This window comes from Zalophus californianus, chromosome 13 (assembly GCF_009762305.2).
Source record: "Zalophus californianus isolate mZalCal1 chromosome 13, mZalCal1.pri.v2, whole genome shotgun sequence".
Classification (NCBI taxonomy): domain Eukaryota; kingdom Metazoa; phylum Chordata; class Mammalia; order Carnivora; family Otariidae; genus Zalophus; species Zalophus californianus.
In genome coordinates this window covers 75,796,394-75,823,933 of record NC_045607.1, presented here as the reverse complement: position 1 = coordinate 75,823,933, position 27,540 = coordinate 75,796,394, and the positions used below count along the sequence as shown (strand labels likewise).

The following is a 27,540-nucleotide window of genomic DNA, read 5'->3' as shown; positions in this document are numbered from 1 at the left end:
GTCCTTAGTTGATTGTAGGCCCAACTCTGATGCCTGCGTTGCCTTTGAAGGATGGGGGCACCTCCTTTCAAGCAGAAGAAGGAGGTAAGGGACCAGTTTATGAGTTCAGAGAAAGAGAGAAAGAACATGAAACACTCCCAAAGAGACCCAAGCATATTTCTTTCTCACTTCTATTTTATTTATAGTCCCTTTCCTCCTCCCGTCAGAACTCTGCTCCTTAGTACAGTAGCTTAAATTTATCCTTGGTGTCCATTTTGTCCACAACCTATACTTGACATCTCCCCTTTAGGGAGGACAGGGAAGTGGTGAGGGAAGACACTGAGTTCGGAGTGTTCCCTGGGGTTCTGCACATGAGGCCAATATTCCCCTTCATGTCCGTCTTTCCTGGATTAACCCAGCTGCACTATAGACCAACCAGAGTTGACATGATTGCTACCTCCCCACCACAATGGAACACCAGCAGAATGGGAGAGGAGAACAGCTTTCTAATCCACACCATCAGTCCTCTTATTTACCTGGGACCAAGGACATGGACCGCTGAGGCTATTTGTCTACATGTGAATGAATGATACTTTCACGGAGCTGCAAAATTTTCTAAAATGAGACACAAACTCCCTTTAAGCCACATTATGCACTCGACAAAGGAAGCTCCCCTAGTCTCTTTCCAATCTACTGCTACCAAAAAAAAAAAAGCAAAAAAAACCCTTACATGATTAGGTTTTACAGCAACATTTAGATAATAGCATATTATATTTTTAAAATATGGTGTTACAGTATTAAGGTAGCTCACTCTCTCTCTCTCTCTCTCTCTCGCTCACAAACACACACACTCCTCATTATCAATCCAATCCCTTTATATCACTAAAAAAGCCAGAGGGATCCCATTTAGGTGCCCAATTCTCTTCTTTAAACAGCTATAGCAAAGTAGTCTTTCATTAGAATCAAGCAGCTTTTCAGAATCTCCTAAGTTAGAGAATTCTAATTTAAAGCCTCTCAGGTAAAAAATAAATAAATAAATAAATAAAGTCTCTCAGGTGTACTATGAACTTATTAACTGAACACATAAAATATCACAGCCACGGGTTGCCTGGGTGGCTCAGTCGGTTAAGTATCTGACTCTTGATTTCAGCTCAGGTCATGATCTCAGGATCATGAGATCAAACCCCACATTGGGCTCTGAGTTCAGTGGAGTCTGCTTGAGATTCTTTCCCTATACCCCTCCCCCCACTCACACATACACTCTCTCTCTCTAAAATAAATAAATAAATCTTTAAAAAAAAATCACAGCCACAGACCCACACCATATCCATACAATTTAAACAAAACAACAAGATTGGCCACTGTCTAAGTATCAGTTTCCTGAGACCAAATCTTTTCAAAACATGCTACAGAAATTAAGGAGTTGCTTAGTTAGCAAGGATGGGGACAGGAGGCACAAGCAGAGAGGTGTACCCACAAAACTAAAGCAGTGTCATTTTTAAAAGTATTTTGGGGCACCTGGGTGGCTCAGTCGGTTAAGCATCATGATCTCAGGGTCCTGGGATCAAGCCTGGCATCGGGCTCTCTGCTCAGCAGGGAGTCTGCTTCTCCCTCTCCCTCTGTGATTTCTCTCACTCTTGCTCTCTCTCAAATAAATAAATAAAATATTTTTTAAAAAGTATTTTTTTATATACTGGGGCTTCTCAGAATATTTCATTTGAAAAACAGGTTCTGCTCTCTCTGCAAAATTTTAAGAACTATTGCCCTTATAAAATAGTGTTTTCCAAGCTGAAGTAGTGTTCTCAGACGCCAATAAATGTCTCATAACCTAGAATCACATTGCTTTTAAAGCTGTTGACCTTGATGGGATTGGAGGGGAGTGAGGCTGGTGAGGAACAGACAGAGAAAATCAGAGAACAAAAAAAGAAAAGTTTCATGGTTTCTATTCACCAACTGCAATCAATCCCTCTACGCCAACTGCCCAGTGACCATCACCTGTCAACTTAAAACTCAAGTGGCAACCTAGCAATGTCACTCCTACATATCTGTTTGAGGGAAGAGAGAGACTAAAGTCCACAAAAAGCCTTGTGTGGGAATGTTCACATCAAATTCATTCATCATAGTCCCAAAAGGGAATCAGCCCAAATGTCCACCCGCAGGACAAACGGTGGTACGTCCAGGCAATGGAAATACTCAGCGGTAACAGTGGAGGGACTCCTGATCCATGCAACGTGAATAAATCTGAAAATGATTGCGCTGAATGAAAAAAGCTACGCCAGACACAAAAGAGTATATATTGGATGATTTCACTCATATGAATTTCTAGAACAGGCAAATTAATCTATGGTAGAAAAAAAAGATCAGAACAGTGGTGGCATCAGGGAAAGGATATGAGGTGCCTGGGAAGAGATACAAGGGAAGTTTATAGTCATGAACATATTCTATATTTTGATTGAGGTATGGATCACATGAGTATATTTGCCAAAACCAATCAAACCATATGCTTATGAGCTGTTTATTTCATTGTATGAAAGTTTTATCTGAATAGACTTAATTTGTGGGGGGAAATACTTAACTGAAGAACTAGATATGGCCCCAAATTGAGAAAGTATAGAAAAAAATCTTTATGAGCTCAGAGTAGAAAACAATTTCTTAAACAAGATACACAATACTCTATACAGAAAATACTGACACATATCTTTATCAAAACTTAAAATTCATGTGAAGAGGAGACATAGAGAAAAGGCCAATTCAGAAACGATCAATAAACCTCGTAAGGAAAGCTGACAGATGGTAATTATGCTTGTGCTGAGCATACCTATAGAGTTATTGACTCACTATGTTATACACCTGAAACTAGCGTATCATTCATGCTTCAGTAAAAAAAATAAAACACAAAAATAAATGAAAAGATGCCTGACTTCACAAGTAATCATTAGGTGAATGCAAATTTTTTTAAAGAAACAATTTCATGTCTGTCCGATTGGCAACAGTTTCAGAGACTTGTGATATGGTGAGGCTGTGAGATTGTAAATCATACTGTGCTGTATAATTGTCGATCAGTTCAGCGAATTCAGTCATTTTAGTAACAAAGCACATCCTAACACCTAGAAATTGAATTTCTGTTGTATACCCTAGAGAAACTCTTACATGGGCATGTGCAAGGATGGTTATTGTAGCAGTGTTTGTACTAGTGAAAAGCTGGATTCCACTGCAATGTCCATTAATAAAGAGATGGATGTGGAAAAGGTGGTGTCCTCGTGTGGGGCAATATTACAAGGCAGTTAAAAAGAATAAACTATATCGGGCGCCTGGGTGGCTCAGTTGGTTAAGCGACTGCCTTCGGCTCAGGTCATGATCCTGGAGTCCCGGGATCGAGTCCCACATCAGGCTCCCTGCTCAGCAGGGAGTCTGCTTCTCCCTCTGACCCTTTTCCCTCTCATGCTCTCTATCTCTCATTCTCTCTCTCTCAAATAAATAAATAAAATCTTAAAAAAAAAAGGAATAAACTATATCTACATGTATCAAGATAGCTAGATCTCAAAAACATGTTAAAATACATACAGTACCGGGACACCTGGGTGGCTCAGTTGGTTAAACAGCTGACTCTTGATTTCGGTTCAGGTCATGATCTTGGGGTCCTGGGATCAAGCCCTGCCTCGGGCTCTGCTTGGGGACTCTCTCCCTCTTCCTCTGCCCCTCCCCCCTACTCACACACACACTCTCTCTCTCTCTCTCAAATAAATCTTTTTAAAAAGTAAAAAAAAAAAATACAATATCATATTTAGTTTATAGATATATACCCAAACGTGTAAAAGCTGGATCAGAAGGATCCCCACAAAAACCTTAATGTTGTCTATGCCTGGGAAGCAAAGAAAGGAAAAACAAGTGATGTAATGATTGAAAAGGACTTTATCTGAAATTTCTTATTAAAAAAATAATAGGAAGAAGCATCTAAATGCAAATGAATGAATCTTGATTTATTTCTGATAACTTACATAAAAATTAACTCAAAATGAATCATAAACATTTAGGCATTGATTCAAGTTTGTGACCTTGGATTAAGAAAATAGGTCTTAGATGGGACACCTAAAGTACAAGCCATAAAAGAAATAAAATTGATAAACTGGACTTCATAAAAATGCAGTTTTGCTTTGGGAAAGACCCTGCTAAAAGCATGAAAGAACAAGCTATAGACTGGGAGAAAATATTAACAAATCACTTATCTGAGAAAAAATTTGTATCCAGAATATACGAATTATCAAAATTCAACAATAAGAAAATGAATAACTGAATTTTTTTTTTAATGAGCAAAGATTTGAACAGAGACTTCACTAGAGGAGATACATGCAGAGCCAGGAAGCCACAGGAAAGATGCCCAACATCATCAGTCATTAGGGAAATGCAAATTAAAACCATGATGAGACAACACTACACCTAAAAAAATAGTTTAAAAAAAAAAGAAGAAGAACCCAACCACTCCAAGCGCTGGCAGGGATGGGGGGCAACTGGAATCTCAGATTCTGCTCCTGGAAATGCACATTGGTACAGCCACTTAGGAAAACCTTAGGCAAAGAAATGTAGGTCCTGCAGGTGAAATCAGGCAGCCTACAAGGAAGTGGTAAGGGCTAGGGAAGATGCATGGGGTGCCCACAGCGCCTGTTTCCACCCCCAATTAACTGTACTTCAGCTCCCAATTTACTGAAGGTTCTGTTGGGTTCTTATAAGCAGGCCAGTCCAGCCATAGACACCATCTTGCATATCCTAAAATATTTTATCCACAGTCCTAAGGAACATGAGAGGAGAAAAAAGGGATGTTTGCCACCAGTGCCAGGTACAATCAAACCAACAGCCTCCACACCAACGCCCTGTGTATTTTGAGGTGAGCCTGCTTTCTCCCTAGAGGAGAATGACAAGAGTTGCCAACCCCAGATTCCACTCCCACCACATGGAATGTCGCCCACCAGCTATGAAAAGTACTTTTGTAGGCTGTATTACTCAGTGAGTCTGGCGAAGAAGAAGAAGGGGTATGAAGAGGGGAAAGGGGAAGAGGAAGAAGAGGAGAACAAGACACTGAATTCCTGCCAATGCTGTCTAACTTCCTGGGTTCTCTCCCTGGGGAAGCCCTGAGCTTCTCTCTGAACGCAACTCCATGGAAAGCCCCCTGAGAACTTTTACCCACATCCGCAATCCCTTCTGTCAACTCATCTAGCTCCTCTGGCCGGTGCCAAATATTATTTCTATGTCTAGGAGATTTAAAAATTGGCCACCACGCTTATGAATCTTAAAACCCTGAATTCTGTCCTGCCATTGACTGTGATCCCCAGTGACAGGGAAAAAGGAACTCCGGGCAAGGGCCTACTTTATTCCATCTCTTTCCTGGTGCAACTCTATTAGGTAACTTTATTTATTTATTTATTTTTAAGATTGATTGATGTGTCAGAGAGAGAGAGAGAACGAACACAAGGGAAGGGAGGGGCAGAGGGAGAAGCAGGCTCTCCACTGAGCAGGCAGCCTGATGCGGAACTCGATCCCAGGACCCTGGGACCATGACCTGAGCCAAAGGCAGACACTTAACCAATTGAGCCACCCAGGCCTCCCCCTATTAGGTAACTTAAAAAAAATTAACTCTATTAGATAAGATTTGCATACAATAAAATGCATTCATTTAAAAGGTACAATTGGATGAGTTTTAACAAATGTATAGTTCCATATATAAGCACCACTATATTTGAGATACAGAGCATTTCCATCATCCCAAAGCATGCCATTTGCAACCAATCTCCACCCCAGGAAACCACTGTTCTTCTTTGTTACTATAGATTAGTCTTGCATTTTCTAGAATTTCATGTAAGTGGAAATATACATTATTACACTTTTTTGTCTGAGTTTTCTTGCTCAATTTTTTAAAAGATTTATTTATTTGAGAAAGAGAGCGAGAGAGTGCAGGAGGAGGGGCAGAGGGAGAGGGAGAGAGAAACTCCAAGCCGACTCCACACTGAGAGCAGAGCTGACGTGGGGCTTGATCTCATGACCCTGAGATCACAACCTGAGCTGAAACCAAGAGTCAGATGCTTAACCGACTGTACCACCCAGGCGCCCCCCAAATTTCTGAAGTTCATTCATTTTATTGTGCATGTTAGTAGTTCACTCCTTCTTATTGCTGAATAGTATTCCAGATTATTTTTTAATATAAGGACAACTTTTTCACCTCTGGATAGAGCTAGGCCAGAGATAACAAGCTTAAGTGCCTAGAGAAGCCAGACATGATAGGAGAGAAAGGGCTGGTTTAAGAAAATTTATTTTCAAAACACTAAACCCTCTTGTTAGAACTTTATTTTCCAAAGAAATAGTTCACTGAGGAAAATATAAGTGTAATCATAATGATAAACAGCAATGGACCCTTGGCTTTGATTTTTGGGGGGTAAATAAGGAAGGGGATAGTGGCAATTTACAGAGCCCATGCCCATCTAAGGAAAGCAACTTTGCTACGTGGGAATGCAGGACCAGGTTTCAAATCTTCTTATTGTCCTAGAGAAGCAGGAAGCCTGGGTTTGTATGCGAAATCGCCTGAGTTGTAAATGTTGGACATATATGTAAATGTTATCAAAATGACCACAAAAGAGACCCAGGGGCCGGACGAGGACTGCGAGGCCCCACACGGTGTCCTCTGAGGTGGACAGACTAAAACCCGGGCCAAGCCACTCACCCCAGGCCTGCTTTCTGTAGAATCACCCCGGTCCTGTTAGGACCTCCCTGTCTAGAAGAACTCCCAAGGTTGGCTCACTTCATTGGCTACACGGAAGAAGAGAGACAAAAGAGAAGCAAAAATTATTCTAAGGTCCTAAAAAGAACAGAGGAAGCAAATATTTGCTACAGGCTGGTCGGTTTTCTTTTTCTCCCACACTGCAGCAGTGTGGGAAGACATACACTGGAATCGGCTGGAGTGGGAAAATGCAGATTCTCAGGTCTCTTCCAAGTGTACTTAATCAGAATCTCTGGTGGCTGGACCTGCTGTAGATCTTAACAAGCTCCTTGGGCAATTCTTACCCTCACTGAAGTCTGACATCCACTGCATTGCATTTTTCCACATTTACCATAGAGGATTCGGTTGTCATTGGGTCCATTTTGTCCCGCATCAAAGTTTGGGATCCCTTGGGGGAAGAGCCGTACCAGGAAAGAAGGAAGGCTTTGGGCGCCCCCTACGGGTTATCTTGTACAGTGAACAGCTTTATAATGAGAAGTGACTTTTCAGAGATGTTAGGAATAGAAATAATAGGTCGTATTTTTGAGCCCTTATTGGCATAGAGCATTGTGATTGGCCATTCACATAAATTATCTGATTTATGCCTATGAGGCAGGCACTATTATTACTTGCATTTTGCAGAGGAAGGAAATTCACCTGTAAATCCAGTGGCATGGCAGATCACTCTCTCTTCTTCCATGTATTTTCTTCGCTTGGCTTCCAGAACACCATACTCTTTCATTTGCCTCCTGGTTCACTGGTTATTCCTTCTGAGTCTTTGTGTTAGTCCCCCCTCTTCTCCAAGACCTACTAATTTTGGAGTACCCCGGGGATTAGTTCTTGGTTTTTTTCTTTCCCTGTACCAACTTTTTTCAAAATTGAAGTATAATTAACATACAATGTTACATTAGTTTCAGGTACACGATGATTCCACAATTCTATCCATTTCTCAGTGCTCACCACATGATAAGTGTACTCTTAATCCCCTTTATTTATTTCACCCGTCCCCCTACCCACCTGCCCTCTGGCAACCACCAGTTTGTACCCTGTACTTTTTAAGAGTCTGGTTTTTTGTTTGTCTGTCTCTTTTTATTTTGTTCATTTGTCTGTTTCTTACATTATACATATGAGTGAGATCATATGGTTTTTATCTTTCTCTGACTGACTTATGTCACTTAGCATTATACCTTCTAGGTCCAACCATGTTATTGTACTTGGCAAGATTTTATTCTTTTTTATGGCTGAGTAATATTCCAGTGTATATGTATATACCACATCTTCTTTATCCATTCATCTCTCAATGGATAGATGATAGACTTGGGGTGCACCATATCTTGGCTATTGTAAATAATGCTGCAATAAATATAGGGGTGCATGTATCTTTTTGAATTAGTGTTTTTGTTTTCTTTGGGTAAATACCCAATAGTGGAATTATTGGATCATATGATAAGTTTATTTTTAATTTTTTGAGCCTCCATACTGTTTTCTACAGTGGCTGCACCAGTTTGCATTCCCACTGACAGTGCATGAGAGTTCCTTCTTCTCCACATCCTCGCCAACACTTGTTCTTTTTTGTGTTTTTTATTTTAGTCATCCTGACAGGTGTGAGATGATATCTCATTGTGGTTTTGATTTGCATTTCCCTGATGATTATTGATGTTGAGCAGCTTTTCATGTGTCTATTGGCCATCTGTATGTCTTCTTTGGGAAAAAGTTTATTCAGGTCCTCTGTCCCTTTCTTAATCAGATTATTTGGATTTTGGTGTTGAGTTGTATAAGCACCAACTTTCTTAATGAACTCCTTTATCGATATGACAATGACTCCTGCAGTTACAACTTGTGACCAACCTCTCTTTTCAACTTTAGGCTCATACATGCAGTTGCCTCCTTGACACCTCCATTTGGTGCCTCACAGACATCTCAAACTTAACACATCTGAAAATGAAGTTCTCGGCTTCTACCACAAACCTCTTCTATCAGAGGTTTTTCCCATTTCAGTTGATGACAACTCCATCCTTCCAGTTATTCATACAAAACCTGGGGATTGCTGTTGACCACGTCCCTCCATCCCTACAGCCAACACTCTAGTTTCAGTCATCATCTCTCACCTGGGTTATTGCCACAGCCTCCTATTTGGTCTTCTTGTTCCCAAACTTGCCTTTTAAGAGACTTTCCAACAAAGAAACCAGAATGATCTTCCTAATATGTAATTCAGATCATGTCATTCTTCTGCCTAAAATCCTCCCAGGGCTTCTCATTTCACTCAAAGAAAATGCCAAAGTCCTTAGAATGGCCAACGGGGCCCTCTACAAGTGGGGCCCCATCTCCTCTCTGATCTCATCTCCTGTTACTCTGCTCCAGACACACTGGTCCCCATCCTATTCCTTATACATTTCCTGGCCTGACTCTGCCCTGGCTCTTTTATCTGTGTGAAGCATTCTTCCCTCAGAAATCCACTTGGCTAACTACTTTACCTCCTGCAAATCTTCACTCAAATGTCACCCTCTCCACGAGACCTACCCTGACTCCTCTATTGAAAACTGCAAACTGTTTTTTCTCCCTGCATGCCCAAACCTCTTCTCATGCTCTGTTTTTCCCACAGCATTATGGCTTTGCAACATATTCTATAACTTAACTATTTATTATGCTTTTAGTTATTGTTTTCTCCCCCCACAAGAATGTAAGTTCCAAGAAAGCAGGGCTTTTTGTCTGTTTTGTTTACATATATATCTCAGACACATAGGTCAGTGCCTGAAATTTAATAGAAATATCTGTTGAATGAACAAAACATGAAAAGGTTACATACCTAGTCCTAAGTATTTCAATATTCCATTTTGTAGGTAAGTTTGAATAATAAACAATTGTTTTCTCCTTACAGAGAAGCAGACTATACCTCCATGAAGTCTGTTTGGGCATCTTCTTAGGGGGAGGAGTGCTGAGTACCAGCACCCACGGTCCCCCTTAAAGAGGTAACACGCAGCAATGTGCTATGCGAATCATTCACCCCTTCACCACTTGTAACAATCACAGTGTCTTGGTTGGCATTGTCTTCTTTGCTCAATTTATTTGGGGAGTGTCATGCTGAGTTACAAGTAGTATTTTTTCTTACAATGAGAAGCAATACACAGTCTGTGGGGTACACTTTTTATACACTATACAGGTTTAAAGATGAGTTGCAACTCACAAAAGAGACAATGTAAAAAGTCTGCGAAATGAATTATCATTAACTTAGTTACTGAGTAAGGCTTGCTTGCCATCAGCTGTACCTTGATAAGGGATGCAACCAATGGCTCTTCTCAGTGCATCCTGAATTACCAGAATTACTCTGTAATTCTCACAAGAGAAGCAAGCAACAGCTTCCTGTAGTAAGTACTTCAGGGAGCTGAGGTACCTGCAATTGTGTTGAAAAACCAGAGGTTTCCAAGACTCAATATCAGAAAATAAAGGGGGGGGGCAAGAAAAAAAACTCTGTACTTTCTGAAACATTTATTCAATTTACTCACACAAATTCCCAGCAGTCTGATCACACATATAAGTCCAACCCTCAAAATTGGACAATTTGCTTCAAAGACAAACGTAAGCTAGACAGAATGCTCTAAGATGAAAGAAAAGATTCAAATCTATGTCAATGATTAAATTGTGTCAATGGTGTGGTTTTTTGGTTGCAACAGTAAAATCAGCTCAAAAATGAGTATGTTTGTGTATATGTGTATGAAATTTCAATCAAGGTAACTATCTTTTCCTGTGGGGATAATTTATCCATAAGGAACCACTTCACAATTTGGCATATTCCGTGGTAGGCAGTATCTCCTCCTTCACAGAGGATGCCTGGTGGTAACTATTATGACAAGGTGGCTTCATAGCAAATGCACCTGAATACGTTAAAATACTTGCTTCCCTTGACATCCAGGCCCCCACACTCTCCCGGTTTTCCTTTCACCTCCCTGATCACTCCTCAGTCTCATTTCTGGTCCCTCTCCTCGCCCTGACTTCTGGCCCCGGGACTGACTGCCACAGCATCAGGCATCGAACCTCTTCTCTACCTTAATTCTCTCCAGGGATGATCTCAGCCAGGCTTCACGAAGCCATCTACATGCTGCTGACTCCTGCCCTTCTACCTCCAGCCCAAAATTCTCTCCTGAATTCTAGACTCTTCTAAAAGGAAGACTTGACTGACATCTCCACTTGGATCTGTAACAGGCATATCAAATCTAACAGTCCCCCAAACTAAGCCTGATACCCTACACCTAAGTCTTTGCCGTCTCAGTAAATGGTAATTCCATTCATCTAGTTGCTTAAACTAAACCCTGGACTCATTTCTTTCTTTCATAATGCTCCACACTCAATGCTTCAGCAAATTCCACTGGATCTATATCCAAATTCTACCCAGAATCTAATCTCTTCTCTGCTACCACCTAGTTGAACTGAAGGCATCATCATCTTTTTTCTGGATTACTGCAAATAGCCCCCCAGCTGGCTCTCCTGTCTCAACTATTCCCTCTCCTACAAGCTATTCTGTTCACCAGTGGTCCCCAGTATGGTCCCAGACCAGCAGCATTGGCATCACCTAGGAACTTGCTAGAAATGCAAATTCTCCTGCATCACACCAGACTTACTCAATCAGAAATTTGGGATGGATGCGGCAACTGTGTTGTAACAAGCCCTCGGAGGTGACTGATGCATATTCAAGTTTGAGAACCATTGCTCTACAGAAGTGGTTAGCCAGAACGATCCTTTAAAAACGTAAATCAGATCATGGTCACCTCTCCCCTCACAATCCTCCCGTGGCTTTCCAACTCATTTGAGGAGGAACCTGAATCCTCATGAAGGCCTGAAGTGATCATTGTGACCCCTTTCCCATTCCCACCGTATGTGTAACCACCTCTCTATTCTCCTATTCATTGAGCCAAGCCAGTCTGGCCTCTTTGCTTTGCCTTTGGACCTGCTGTTTCCTGTGCCTAGAACACCCTCTCCACTCCTTTCTCTCCATTAATCTTTCCATAACCATGTGGCCCTCTCCCACCTCTCCTTCCAGTCTCTGCTCAAATGTCAGCTCATCAGAAGGACTTTTTCCAGCCACCACATTTAAACTTAAAAACCCCACTTTCCACTTCCACTCCTGTGCTCCTTTCCGCTCCCTTGTTCCACACTATTTTTCTCCATAGTGCCCATCACCTTCTGACATAGGGTATGTTATACTTGTTTATTTGTTAGTCATTGCACCCAATGAATATATGCTGTATGAGGCAGGGATCTGTGTATGTTGTGTTCATTGCTGTATCATCAGAGCCTGGGAAAATGCTGGCATATGGTAGGAGCTCCATAAATATTTGTTAACTAAGTGAATATCTAAGTGATGGCCAAAACATCCCTCTAGAGAGATGATACATTTATTCCAATGATACTGTCATTGCTCAAAATGTTTTTAGGTAAATACTCAGGAAGTAGGGAAACCATTTAGGAGGACACTACTTGCAATAATCCTGGAGAAAGACGACAATGGCTTCGATTTGAACAGGCAGTAGCCTAGGAGGTGGTCAGAAGTGACTGGCTTCTGGATATAATTTGGATATAGATCTGATGAGTCGAGGTCAATTTACAGGTCACAATGGAAACCAGTCTCAGTATTTAACAAAGATCACTCCTTTAAAAAAAGTAAAAAAATACAGTTGCTCAGCTTAACTGCACACATTATTTACTAGTCCCAGAATCATATGACATTTGGCTTTATTGCAGAAATCACATTTCCCCTTGAATAGTGAAACACAGAACCACTGAAAACATTCACCGGCTATGAATACAGTTTCCTATATGATGAAAGAATACTTTGGATTTTCACTGGGCATAATTTGACATTTGTATGATTTAATCATCACAGCAATCCTTTGAGATCCTTGTTATTAACCCCATTTTTCAGATGAGGGAAATAAGGCTCAGAGCAGAGGATTTCCATCCAGGCCAGGTCATAGATTTTCATGATGAGTAAGAATAATGTGTAGGGAACAAATGTGCATGGTGCCTAGAAGAGAACATTTCAGTATGCCTTATTCACCTCTCTTGACTTCAGACTCACATCTCATAAGGATAACTTCTCCAGGGGATCAGAGCCCTACAGCAAATACAAGACATAGCCAGGACATAGGGGCCAGTTCTGTTTTTCCTACTGTTCAGGCTGGGAACGAGTCTCGTTTCAATGGCCAAAGCCCTGGGTCAGGTGCTGTGGTTCCTCCAGACACTGTTTCCAGTGTCCCTAGGAGAAACCATTGCCATCACCATGGGGATTTGATGCCTTCCAGGGCTATGTAGACAGCATTGTCTCAGGACAAGGAACCATTGTTTGGGTAGAAATAGAGGGTGTTTCTCACTGGGGATTTGGGCTTGAATATGGATTCACATTTCAACAATGCCTCCTTTTGTAAAAATGGGTAGGTTTTTTTTTTTTTTAGGTTTATGTGATTTTTTTTCAGACTCAGATCACAGTATATAACGACTGTTTCTCCTACAATGTTTCTTAAGAATGTTAGGTATGTGTTCCTGAATGTTATGGACTCAGGGAATAAAAATTGCATTGCATATTAACCTGAATGCTCCTTGCTATCTCGAGCAGACTCTGGGACTCCCTGTCATGGCAGAAAGACAGGGGGCAGGAAGGGATGGGTTCATGGATGGGAACTGGCATTCACCGAGAGCAGCATCTAATGAGCAGACACACTTCAGATCCATGATTCCAATTAATCCTCACAATCACCTGAGCAGATATTACTCAAGTTTTCCAAATGAGAAATGTAATTAGGTAACTGGAGCAAAATCACACAGCTGGTGAGATTAGAATCTGGGAGCGGTTCCCAGATCTCACTCCAAAACTGTTTCCTTTCCATTTCCTGTTCCAGGCTTCCTTGCTGACCTTTTTAAGCTTCAGTTTTCTCAGATGAGACACCTGGAGGGAAGAGTGTGTGAGATGGTGCTCACGAACGCCTCCCTCATAGGACACGTCACGTGATAGGTACTCAAAAAAAAAAAAACCTCACTAAATTTCTCCTCTGTCTTCCTTGTTCATCATCTCATCTTCCCTTCCTAATTTTTCTTTTTCTTCCCTCTCCTGTTCTTTCAGTTCCTGCTTTCTTTTCATTTTCATATCCTTTTCACTGCAGAAAACCAAAATCTAAAGAGCCCATTCCCAGTGGCAACATAAGCTTTAAAAACAATCCCCTAGGAATAAACCAACAATGCAAGGCCCACATAAAGAAAAGTATAAAATTTTATGGGAGATATAAAAGAAGACCTGATGGATGGAAAGCTATACATGTTTCTGAATGAAAGAGTCGGTATTATAAAGATGTCACCTTTCCAAATTAATCCATAAATTCAATGCAATCCTAATAAAAATCCCAACAGGAGATTTACTGAACTTGATAAGCTGATTTTAGAGTTCATGTGGAAGAGAAAATGCACAAGAACAAGCAATAAAATTTGGGGGAAAAAAAAAAACAAAGAGGAAGGACCTGACTTTTCATGTTTATGTTAAATAATGTTGTATTGGTTCACAATAAAGACATGAGCAAACTGAATTGAAAAAGGAAATTCAAAAACAAAGGATCATGCATTTCAAATCAGAACAAAAAGGACAGACTATTCAAAAATTATATTGAGAGGGTTGGAAAACCAGAAAAAGATTTAATTTGGATGCCATTATCACATCGTACACACAAAATCCAAATGGGTTAAATTCTAAACACTAATTAAAAAAAAAACCCAAATCAGGAAGGAACTACAGTAAATTTTAGCACATCAGTTTTTATAATGTTAGGGGAGATGGTAATGAAGGCCTTCCTAAGAAAGACATAAATTTCAGGAGCCATTAATAAAAAGGTCTTACTAATCTGTATGACAAAAGACCCCAAAATAAAAGGTCCCATTGAAAGTCTTTGCAAAATATATAAAACAAAATATAATATACAAAATTTATTAAAATCTCCTAAAATTATTGAAAAGGATAAAATGTAAAACCGGTTAAAAGAAATAGTTCACACACACAAAAAGAATGATAAAATTTAAAGAGTTGCTTAGTCTCAAAAATAATAAAGGAAATGCAAATTAAGCAATGAGGCACACTTTATAACCTATCAGGTTGTGAAGAATAGATTGACATAAGTATTATCAGGTGGAAATGGGTGATTTCCATACAGTTTGTAATAGCATACATTAATACAAACTTTTTTGATGGCAACTTACAAATATCTACTAAAATTTAAAATAAACATATCCTTGGAATTCTGAATTCCATTTCTAAGAATCTATTCTTTTGAAACATTAATGTTCAAATACAAACACAGTCATTGCAGCTTTATTTATAATAAAGAAAAACTGGAAAAGCATAGAAATTTGCCTCAATTAGGGAATGGTTAAATGAATTTTGTGCATTTATACTGTAGAATATTATATGATGATTGAAAAAAAAATGAGGTAGATTTATATTTACTACGTGAAAGTTCCAAGACACATGGTCAAGTGAAAAAAGCAAGAGACCAAGTGCTGTGGGCGAAGAGGACTTGTTTTTTTCACTCTAACATTTCATATTACTTACATTATTTGTAGTTACTAGCACATTTTGCTTATGTAAATATGAATAAAAGGAATCTTACTTAATATGATCCAAGGAACCACAGCAGTACAATTACTGCTGTCACATTTCCAGTAAGTTTCACTGGGGCCCACAGGCTGCAAGAGGTCCTGGGCTATGCCCTCCCAGGTCAGGAGTGGATTGGTGATACCAAGGGAAAGAGGCTGGAGGCCGAAGCAAACAAGGCTGAAAGAATGTTGAACTAGCACAAGAGGGGAAAGCGCCTTCTCAACTCCCAGTTTAGTGTCCTAGCTATCATCAGTAAGAATTACTTATTCACTTTCCTCTTCTGCTTTGGACTTCAGTAGAACTCCTTTTGGCAGTGGGAACAAGGTGGTATCCATCTTCTATTTCTTGGTAAAATCCCTCCTGTCACAGGGGAAAAACAGCACTAGGTCTCTCTCCTCTTTCCCCTCTACAAACCCTTCTTGTTTAGCTGAAATATTTAGGGGGAAAAAAAGTTCTTAAAAACATTTTTTTGGTAATATAAACATACATGCATATACAAAGACCATATATTAGACTTTGCATCAGGAATCATTTTTTCCTGGAAGAATTCCTTTAGCAAATTAAAAAGTATCATCATTCAAAGCAAAGCCATTATTCTACAGTTTTTTGCATATGTATTTCTTCTAACTATTTTGTACCATATTCTCAGAGTATTTCTTTTCCAATTAGGTTTTTCACCTTCTAATTATTTTGCACTGTTCTCATATTTTTTCAGATGAGCATATTGGTTAGCTTAAGGTTCACATGATAGCAAGCTAGAACCAAAACTGTAAGTGATCAGAAAAATAAGAAAGCAGGAGGAATCATTCTGTACTTATCACTTGAAAAACAACCAAAGTATTTGAGCATTTAGAGCAGAATGAACTCTGGTGTGAAAATCAACAGCATTCAACTCTATGGTTCTGCACCAGTCATTCCATGACACGTTGGACAAGTGTGTGGCCTCTTAGATATTTCACAGATAGATGAGTTTCCTTATCTGTAAGTTAATAAGTTTCATGAGCTCTTATTGTATGCCGAGAACTAGGCCTTATGCTTTATGTATATTATCTTGTTTGATTCTTTTTTCTTTATCTTGTTTGATTCTTCTATCAGCGATTTGAGATAGATTATTTCCTCCATTCTTTAGATGAAGAATCTGAGTCTCAGAGAGAGTAAATAACTTTCCTGAGGGCATACAACTAAAAACGGGGACTCTGGATTTGAATCCAGGTCTAATTCTGAAGTTTGTATTCTTTTTTTTTTTTTTTTTAAAGATTTTATTTATTTGACAGAGAGAGACACAATGAGACAGAGAACACAAGCAGGGGGAGTGGGAGAGGCAGAAGCAGGCTTCCCGCGGAGCAGGGAGCCCGATGTGGTACTTGATCCCAGACCCTGGGACCATGACCTGAGCCGAAGGCAGATGCTTAATGACTGAGCCACCCAGGCGCCCTGAAGTTTATATTCTTAAGCTAAGAGCTAACCATAACCTTCGGTATATGTTATTTTAAAGCTACCTTTGCATTATACTATTACTTCCGCTGGGTTGGGGAGGAGGAGGAGAAAAGGTTTGCAACAAGAGGACTGTAAGATTCCCTTGCTGTTTCAGACAGTGAATATAACTTAAAGCTTCTTCCATATCTAGAATGGTCAGATGTGGATGGGGCAATGAATTTCCGTACCAGGGTGGAAATTTATAGCCGTGAGGGCATCCTGAAAATTTCCACTAAGATGACAAATGACTTAAGCGGCTGAAGACAGACAAATCTCCCAGCTGAACCTTAGAAAAGACACTTCCAGGTCAGATTCGCTGGCTAGCCTGGATGCCTATGATTTACTTATTGTGTGAGGAAGTGGTGGGCTGATGTTTCCAGCGTTAATGATTCAAAAGCTTTGTATGGTATTAAACTGAAACACATAAAGAAACAAAAGGCAATCAGAAGCAATCAAAGCACTCAGAAATTAAGATTCAATTCTGCATTTGCTAAACTCTTCATCAAGGAAATCAGTAAATTCTTTTTAAAGCTGTCTATGATACACAGAGAATTAGAAAAGCAATCAGTTTTAAAATGTACACATGCTTCCTAGAATGCCAAGGGTATGTAGGACTGAGCCATTTTTCACTTGTCTTACCTGCATTTATTTAAACATGTGCCTGTGAACACTCTCTTGAGTAATATTTCTATTTCAGTTGACAGATGAATGGGTATGTAACTCTTTGAGTGCCAGAAAAATCCCATGACCATCGAAGAATAAAAACCACACTGAACTATTTATACAAGTACTTCCAGCAAAATGCAGTGGGCAGGCTTCTCTTATTTGGGTTTTGGTATACAAGATGTCTGAAAATCCCTGAAGTCCCATTCAACCAGTGGATCTTAAGGTTTGTGAGAGCATCATCACACCAAGCCTCTAGGAACCTTCTAAGTGACAAAAAGACAGGATTAGAAACAATTTTCTTTCCATCCAAGCAACTCTTTGGCTTCTTCAAGTAATACCTGCATTTTTCTCAGGGCCAAATTCAGTACTTTTAGAAGATGAAGTAAAGCATTTTACCTTTCAAGCTCCCCCTTCCCTTTAGTCATTCATGTATTTTGCTTTTCTTCATATGGCCCAGTTTCTCTATTTCATCAAAGTTTTTCCTGCCTGGTTCCTTTGCACCTATTGTTACCTCTGTCTGAAATAGCCCCATATCTCCTTTCCCTTTTCCAGGTGGCTCATGTTTTAGGTTTTAGCTTATATATCACCCTTTGGGGGAGTTCTTCCTTACTAATCGATAAAGCATGCCCCCCTACCGATTTGCAGAGAACCACAGAAGACCCCGAATAGCCAAAGCAATCTTGAAAAAGAAAAACAAACCTGGAGATATCACAATTCCAGACTTCAAGTTATATTACAAAGCTATAGTAATTAAAAAAGTATGGTACTGGCATAAAAATAGACACACACATCAAGAGAACAGAATAGAAATCCCTGAAATAAACCCACAATTATATGGTCTATTAATCTTCAACAAAAGAGAAAAGAATATGCAGTGGGAAGAAGAGTCTCTTCAACAAATGGTGTTGGGAAAACTGGACAGCTACATGCAGAAGAATGAAACTGCACCACTTCCTTACATCATAGACAAAAATAAACCCAAAATAGATTAAGGACCTAAATGTGAGACCGGAAACTAAAAATCCTAGAAGAGAGCATAGGCAGCAATTTCTCTAACATTGGCCATAGCAACATCTTTCTAGAAATATCTCCTGAGGCAAGGGAAACAAAAGCAAAAACAAACTCTTAGGACTATATCAAAATAAAAAGCTTCTGCACAGCAAAGGAAATAATCAATAAAGCTAAAAGACCACCTACTGGATGGGAGAAGGTATTTGCAAATGACATATCCAATAGAGTTAGTATTCAAAATATATAAAGAAGTTATACAACTCAACACCAAGAAAACAAATAATCCAATTAAAAAATGGTCAGAAAAAGACAAAATACCATATGATCTCAGTCATGTGTGGAATTTAAGAAACAAAAATAAATGAAGTATAAAACAAGGCAAATAGAAAAACCAGACTCTTAACCATAGAAAACAAATTGGCGGTTACCAGAGGGGAGGGGGTGGGGGGATGGTGAAATAGGTGAAGGGGATTAAAAGTATACTTATCATGATGAGCACTGAGTAATGCATAAAACTGCTGAATCACTATACTGTACACCTGAAACTAATATAACACTGTTAATTATACTGGAATTAAATTTTTTTTAATGTCCACCTACCCCTCTCCATTTGGTTCCATAACTTTAAACAATCATATAACATTATTTATTTATTTTAAAGCAATCACAATTATAATTGTATATCTAAAATAACATTTATTTTCTTTTAGTATTTATGACTTTTCCAACAGGACTGTAAACTCCATGAGAGTAGAGAATGTAGTGAACATTATTCACTGTTGTATTTGTGACCTTAAGGCACACACGTACAGTATTGTTTCCAAGTCAAAAAGTGACACATACACAAAGACAGTATAAGAAAACTACAGACCAATGTCCCTCATGAATATAGAAGGAAAATCCTTAATAAAATATTAAACCATTCTCAGCAATATATAAAAGCAATTATACATCATGACCAAGTGGAGTTTAACTCAGAAATACAAGGTTAGTTCAACATCTGAAAATCAATTAATGTAATGCACTATATTAATACAGCGATGGACAAAAAAAAAAACCATATTACCATCTCAATAGATGTAGAAAAAACACTTGGCCAAATTCAATAGCTATTTATGGTTTAAAAAAAACACTCTCAACAAACTTCCTCAACCTGGTAAAGGGCATCTCTGAAAACCTACAATTAATACCACCCACAGAAGTGAAAGACTGTATTCTGTCCCCCACCCCCAATCAGGAGTAAGACAAGGATGTCCATTCTCATCACTTCTATTCAAAATTATACTGGAGATTCTGCCCAGTGCAAAAAAATATAAAGATATTAGAGGCATATAGATTGGAAAGGAAAAAGTAAAACTGTCTTTATTTGTGAGGACAGAGTCATGTATGTAGAAGGAATATATATATATATATGTATATATATATATATATAAACCCAAACAACTAGAACTAGCAATCTAGGTTAACAAGGTCAGAGTATACAAAAATCAACATAGAAAACTCAATTTTATTTCTGTAAGCTAACAATGAACAATCCAAAAATGAAATTAAGGAAACAATTTCATTCACAATATCAAAAGATCAAAATACTTAGGAATATATTTAACAAAAGAAATGTAGGACTTGTACAGTGAAAACTATATAGGACTGTTGAAAGAAGTTAAAGACTTAAATAGAGAAGAATTTCATATTCATGGATGGGAAAGACTTAATATTGCTAAGTTGGCAGTTCCTTCTAAGTTAACCCATTGATTTAACGCAATCCTTATCAAAATCCCAGAAGGCTTTTGTAGAAATTGACAAGAAGATCTGCAATTTATGGAGAAATACAAACAGAACAGCCAAAATCATTTTGAAAAAGGACGCTGTCAGAGGACTTACCTTACCTGATTTAAGACTTACTATAAAGCTTCCGTAATTAAGACAATGTGATATTAGCATAAGGATAGGCATAGATCAATGGAACAGAATAGAGAGTCTGGAAATAAATTATACATATATGGTCAATGTATTTTTAATGAAATTTCCAGGGAAATCTAAAAGGATAAGAATTATCTTTTAAACAAATGAAATGGTGCTGGAAAAGCTGTATATCTAAATGCAAAAAAATAAACCTAGTCGTCTTCCTTATACCATGTATAAGAACTTACTCAAGACAGATTGTAGACCTAAATATAAGAACTAAAACCACAAAGAGGAAAGTCTTTGCAATCTTGGGTTAGGCAAAAATGTCTTAGATATGACATCAAAAGGATACTCCAAAAAAGAAAATGTTGGTAAATTGGAGTCATCAAAACTGAAAATATTTGCTCTTCAAAAGACAACTTTAAGAAAATGAACTGACAAGCCATAAACTGGGAGAAAACATTTGCAAAACATAAACCTGATAAAGGACTTGTACCCAAAATACATACAAGAAAAAACTTTTAGGGGTGCCTGGGTGGCTCAGTAGGTTAAGCATCCAACTCTTGATTCTGTCTCAGTTCTTGATCTCAGACACGTGAGTTTGAGCCCTGCATTGGGCTCCATGCTGGGTGTGGAGCCTACTTAAAAAAGAAAGGAAGAAAAGGAAAGGAAAGGAAAGGAAAGGAAGGAAAGGAAAGGAAAGGAAAGGAAAGGAAAGGAAAGGAAAGGAAAGGAAAGGAAAGGAAAGGAAAGGAAAGGAAAGGAAAGGAAAGGAAAGGAAAGGAAAGGAAAGGAAAGGAAAGGAAAGGAAAGGAAAGGAAAGGAAAGGAAAGGAAAGGAAAGGAAAGGAAAGGAAAGGAAAGGAAAGGAAAGGAAAGGAAAGGAAAGGAAAGGAAAGGAAAGGAAAGGAAAGGAAAGGAAAGGAAAGGAAAATGAAAAAACTTATAACTCAATAATAAAGCCAGTAGCCCCCCCAAAAATGGCCAAAATATTTTAATAGACACTTCATCAAGAAAATAAATGACTTGAAAATAAGCACATGTAAACATGTTCAGTATTAGTACTCATTAGGGAAATACAAATTAAAACCCTAATGAGATACCACTGCACACCACTGCAAAGGCTAAAATCAAAAGGCTGATGATACCAAGTATTGGCAAAGATGTAGAAAGATGTTGCTTTTGAGGGAATTCATGTGAGAGGAAGATAAATGAGTGCACTGGGAACAATCAAACCTCGTGGAGATGATGTGGCTTATCCTTTTTTGATTGGGCAAATCTCAAATGGTTCTGCTAGGCTACAGGTTCTCAATTTAAAAATGAGAGAACTGTGTTAAAGGAGCCATACAACTTCTTCCTCTAAATGGGAATAGGTAAGGGGCGCCTGGGTGGTTCAGTTGATTAAGCAAAATCTTGATTTCAGCTTAGGTCTTGATCTCAGGGTCGTGAGTTCAAGCCCTGCACCAGAAGCCTACTAAAAAACAAAACAAAACAAAAAAAACCCCAAAACACAAGACAGCTAAGTTAGTGAGCTTTTGGGGCACCTGGGTGGCTCAGTCAGTTAAGTGTCTGACTCTTGATTTTGGCTTGGGTCAGGATCTCAGGGTCATGAGATCGAGCCCCAAGTTGAGCTCTGTGCTCAGCATGGAGTCTGCTTGAGATTCTCTCTCTCCCTCTCCCTCTATGCCCCCCCGTTCATGCTAAATAAATAAAATCTTAAAAAAAATAAAATGGGAATAGGTGGAAGGGAAAGGAAATGTAAATGTAGGCTAGGCAAATATATACATGAAGCTCTAAGTGGTTATGCTGAGCGTGTGTGTGACAAGGAGACACCAGCATGACGCGGGCTAGGCTGCAGGCAGATGAGCTTCAGGAAGCAAATCTAGAGAGAGTAACATCAGACTCTGGTTGTCCTTGAAACCCTGGCTCTGGAAAACTGGGTTTGAAAACAATACAGAGCAATATAAAATATAGAAAAAAATACTTTTTTACTCTTACGGTAAACTGCTTTCTTCCCTCATTTGAGTGAAAATTTCCTAGTGATTTAATTCTCCAGGCAACCTCGTTGCAAATCTTTAATACAAAATAGCGAAACCAGTTATCAAAGAGGAAGTTTTTATGCCCATCCTCCTTCTAGTGTCTTGGTTTTTCCTCTGAACTTTTCATTTGTGTTTAAGATGAAAATAAGATTTTATATAACAACTGTAAGTAAAAAAATGAGTCATTAATACACATCAAAGTTTGAACTTGACATGCCTGAGTATGTTTATTATACTTCATGAATTATTTGAAGCGTTCTTTGTACTTAGAAAATTTTACTTACCCAGCCAAGGTGCACATTCTTATGAGACATCACTAGCTTTACTTTACAGGAAAGATTCGGAGGAAATCTGTGTGAGAAATGAATTTCACCAGAAAGGTATTTTAATAATTTGGTTTTGACTAATACAACCTGGTAATAATTCAGAATATGTACAGTCTGATTCAAATTTTGGCAGAACTATCATCTTCGTTTTTTCCTCTGCCTGGGCTGACACAGGAAAACACATATATCATTTAAATTGTCCTTCTATGCCACAGAAACTTTATATAATATTGAATTCGTGAGGCAGTAATGGTTACACCATCCCACTTCACAAATGTAACTCTAACATGTGATCATCCAGTCACCATCTGTAAGGATCCTATAAAAGGAAAATCACTGCTTCACAAGGCAAGAATTTTCATTGTTAGATAATACTTTCATTTTCAGGTGTACAAATGTTCAATATACAATTTTTAAATTAAGAAAACTGGGTTTTAACACTATTTTTCTACTTATGAACACTGTGGTTTCAAAAAAATTCATAGATATGTTATACTATGATGCTCAAGAGAAATTAATCAATCACCCCTATTATTTGAATGGTCAATCAGTGGCAGCAAGCTAAGAATGGGGAGGGATTTGTTTGTACAAGGTAGACCATTTGATTCTATTGTGATCAAGAGTACTGTATTCTCAAGCAGGGTGGTTCAGTGGTTTACCTTGGCTTGTTTTGATTCCCATTGGTACTATAATTTATAATACTATGGTTTTTAACGTCTCAGAGAAAAAGGAGGAAAACATATTATATCAAGTTATTAACACTAAAAGGAAAGAAAGCGCTTGCCTATAGTATAAAATGAAATATGACAGGACAAATTGAAGAAGGTCAAAGAAAGTAAGATGTCCTTGTATCCATGTTTCAAAAGGGCAAATGATGTTCAATGCTAAAGAAAAGATTGTAAAGACTACTGAATCTGATGTAGGTGCTACCATATTATATGATGTCTCTCAATCATCTCTTGAGGCTTGGAAATACTGCATGGAAAGTAGCAATCAAGGAAATTTCTGAGCCTTCTCTCAGAGTATTTGTTAAGTCTTCAAAGACTTGAAAGTCATCAAAGACAAAGCAACTGAAGGGCTGGAGACCAGCATGCAAAGAATTGCAATTCAGGGGAGGTTGCAGAAGATTCAAGACAGTGAAGAGAGAACCAGGAAGACAGACTACTTTTGTAGCTTTATTCCACATGAAGAGATGGCATCTGTCCACATCAACCCTGGAGAACTTCAGAGGCTCATCATCAAAGGAGGCAGCTCTCCTTAGAGATGAGTCTTGTTTGCAAATGAATGGCCTCTAGCACTTCAGCTACACAGGAGAGAAAAAGAACCTCTTCCAGGACAAATACCTAAATATCCCCTGCACAGTTTTTGCCATATTGTTATATCCCTTGGTATAATTTTTTATTTTATTTTTTTAAGATTTTATTTATTTATTTGAAAGACAAAGAGTACAAGCTGGGGGAGGGACAGAGGAGGAGGGAGAAGCAGACTTCCTGCTGAGCAGGGAGCTCAACATGGGGCTTCATCCCAGGACCCTGGGATCATGACCTGAGCTGAAGGCAGATGCTTAACTGACTGAGCCACCCAGGTATAATTTTTTGATTAAATTTTTTCAGATTATAATATATTTTTTCAGACTATAATATATTTACTTAAAGTGGAAAAAACATATGATATATCATAAATGGAAATCCAGGAAAGTTACTTTAAAAAGAAGGCAACCATTAAAATAAAAATAAATTAATTTTTTTCAGTCCTTAGTTAAGTATTGTACCTTGCTAAAAGTTCTGGGGAGGTGTTGGAGATATAAAACCACAAGACTAAGCCTTTCATCTTGACTACTGAGAAGAGTTTAAAGAAAAGTGAAAGGGGCAAAATCTTACGTATCAGGTGGAATCATCTCTTACACCACTGTTTGTATGATCTAATACGTGCATAAATGGTTAGATACGTTGCTTTCAGTGTTTTGAACAAGCTTTATTCCATAATTTAGAAAATCTTTTCTTTAACTTTCATTCTGTATGGATATTCCCTTGCTCTTAGACTGAAATTCAAGCAGCTCCCTTAATTCTGCTGGTCACTCTGATAATGAAAATCCAAAGATCATATTAAGTGACCAATACATTATCACTTTTAAAACTGTCTTCTGTCTGCTACTGGAGCTGGCTGTAGACAAGGCATGAGAGTCTTACTGCCAGGTTTTCTTTATGTTAAGCTCAAATCTAGTTTCTGGTCTCTCCCATGCCTTGATCCTACCTTTGCTCTTTGGAGACATTCTGAATAAGCCCCACCATTTTCCTGTGAGGCAGTTGAGGAAACACATATAATTGAACACAGTAATCTTGGCTTTTCTTTGATTCTTGATTTAAGCCCAAGTTACTCTCCTCTCAATGGTTTCTCAAGACAAAATTTCCTCTTTAAAATTTTCAAACCTTTGGAAAAGTTGAAAGATGAATAGGTACCTGTATATTCTTCACCTAGATTTTACTTATGTGTAATTCGTATTTTTCTGAGCTATTTGAAAGAAAGTTGGAAACATCATACCATTTCACACTTAACTATTTTAGCACAACAATGTGTATCTCCTAAGAACAAGGACGTTGTCTTCAAAACGACATCATCATCTCACTTTAGAAAAATAACGGCAAGGGGCGCTTGGCTGGCTCAGTCAGTGGAATGTGCGATTCTTTTTTTTCTTAAGATTTTATTTATTTATTTGACAGAGAGACAGCAAGAGAGGGAACACAAGCAGGGGGAAGAGTGAGGAAGCCCGATACGGGGCTCAATCCCAGGACCCTGGGATCATGACCTGAGCCAAAGGCAGACGCTTAATGACTAAGCCACTCAGGCACTCCCAGAATGTGATTCTGGATCTCAGGGTTGTGGGTTTGAGTCCCAAGTTGGGTGTAGAGATTACTTAAAAATAAAATCTTTTTTTAAAAAAGAAAATTAACAGCAATTTAATACACTTGATAAAGTTCTACACAGACCATATAAAATTTCCCTATGATACAAATAATGCTTTTTTAGCTGTTTGTTTTTCAATCTAGGATCATATAAAGGAGCTCACGCTGCATTTGGTTTTCATGATTCTTCAGTCTTTTTAAATGTAGAATAGTCCCTCTAACTTTGTGTGAATGTCATGACATTGCTGAAGTTAAAATTTTAATCCGGCCATCTTGACCGACCTCAATCTGACAAGTCAGGGCCCAAAACCTTTTCCAAACATAGACAGGCAAAAATAATTTAGACGAAGATTAATGTCTCCTTTCCTTTGATAACTTTTTTAGTAACTGCAATAGACATTTGGTTCCCCTGGTCAAACAGACCATACCCCAGGCCCTTTTTTTTTTTTTTTTTTTTTTAATGAACACCTGTCATCCTGGATCCTCCCCATCCTGGACTCTTGAAATTCCATTTTTGACCTTGCTAATAAAACCTTCTTGGTGGATTCTTCCCTATTGGTTTGGATCACTCATGAAAAATAGCTGAGATTGATGTGAGAAACAAAGGCAGAAGAAAAATTATTAAATTTCCTTACTACCTACAGCCCATTGACAAATCCTTGAAACAGGCAGAGTGACATTCCTTTAGGGACTCAAATGCCTAGAAGTTAATACTTCACTAAAGGCAACAGGTAATCTTAGCCCAATCCCCAGGATCCTGAAAGTCTCCTTTAACATATAAAAATTCCTTTAGCAACTTCCTTTATCTCTACACCCCAAAATACATGTTGGCAATCAGCCCCCAAGCATATGACCCACCGATATACATCTGAAGGGTCTCATGACTAAGGCTTTATTAGATGGTAATAAATGATCTCTTCCCAACAATAGCCAGGCCCCTCAAGGTCCTGGAAACCTTGCTTCCAAATTCCTTAGAGGCTTACATTATCCCTAACCCCCTCCCAACTTGAAAGTATATAATGGGCCACTCATTCCTTACGACCCCAGTGCAGCTCTTTCTTCCCATGGGCCTTTCCCCATGCTTTAATAAAATCACCTTTTTGCACCAATGACATCTCATGAATTCTTTCTTGGCCCTTGGCTTCGAACCCTAACATCTTTTCCTACATCAGAGATGGTTTTAAAAGTTGAATCTCCCCCTCATTCATATACTTGTCCCCCTGATTTGTGACATGCCCACACACGAAGAGCACAGCTTTGCAGCAGGAGAGAAGAGCTGAGCACAGGTGTTAGTCACCCAGGGAGGGCCAGAATGGGGTGGGCTGATGGAGCCTTGAGACAAATGCAGGGTCTCGGGTTGGCAAGCAAAGAAAGATGACCCAGGGTCCCAACAATTCCTGTTTTATTCCAGGCAAAGGGCCAGCAAGGACGGGAGGGTGATGATTCCAAGATGGTACTGATGTCTTATCAGTGAACCTAGAATGGAGTCTGATGTGGAACACTCAGAATCCGGGAGAGAGTCAGATGGGAGGAAGGAAATTTGGTGCCTGGACCAACAGGGTCCTTGCCCTCAGGCAAAGTTTCAGGGCATATTTCCTGTCTCCAGGCAGGTTGCTGCATAAAGCAAGCAAGGCTTCAATGGAGAACTTATTTAAATAGAAGGTTAGAACTGGCTTTTGTAAGGGAGACAGAGACTGTGTGAAAAGGGGGTTGTGGCCTGGATCAATAGTAGAGCACTGCCATTTCTGGATTCTACATTCAAAAGACTTTCCCCAGGGCGCCTGGGTGGCTCAGGTCATGATCCCAGGGTCCTGGGTTCGAGCCCCATATTGGGCTCCCTGCTCAGGGTGGAGTCCGCTTCT

At 38.9% G+C, this 27,540-nt stretch overlaps 1 long non-coding RNA gene across 1 annotated transcript in view; it reads right to left on the bottom strand.

Moving 5' to 3' along the window:
• Nucleotides 1–22,732: 22,732 nt before the first annotated feature.
• Nucleotides 22,733–27,540, bottom strand: part of LOC113935119 — an 84,290-nt gene continuing 79,482 nt past the window's right edge. The window contains exon 4 of the long non-coding RNA XR_003523905.1: nt 22,733–22,800. This is a non-coding gene — a long non-coding RNA (uncharacterized LOC113935119). The remainder of the gene's footprint in view (nt 22,801–27,540) is intronic.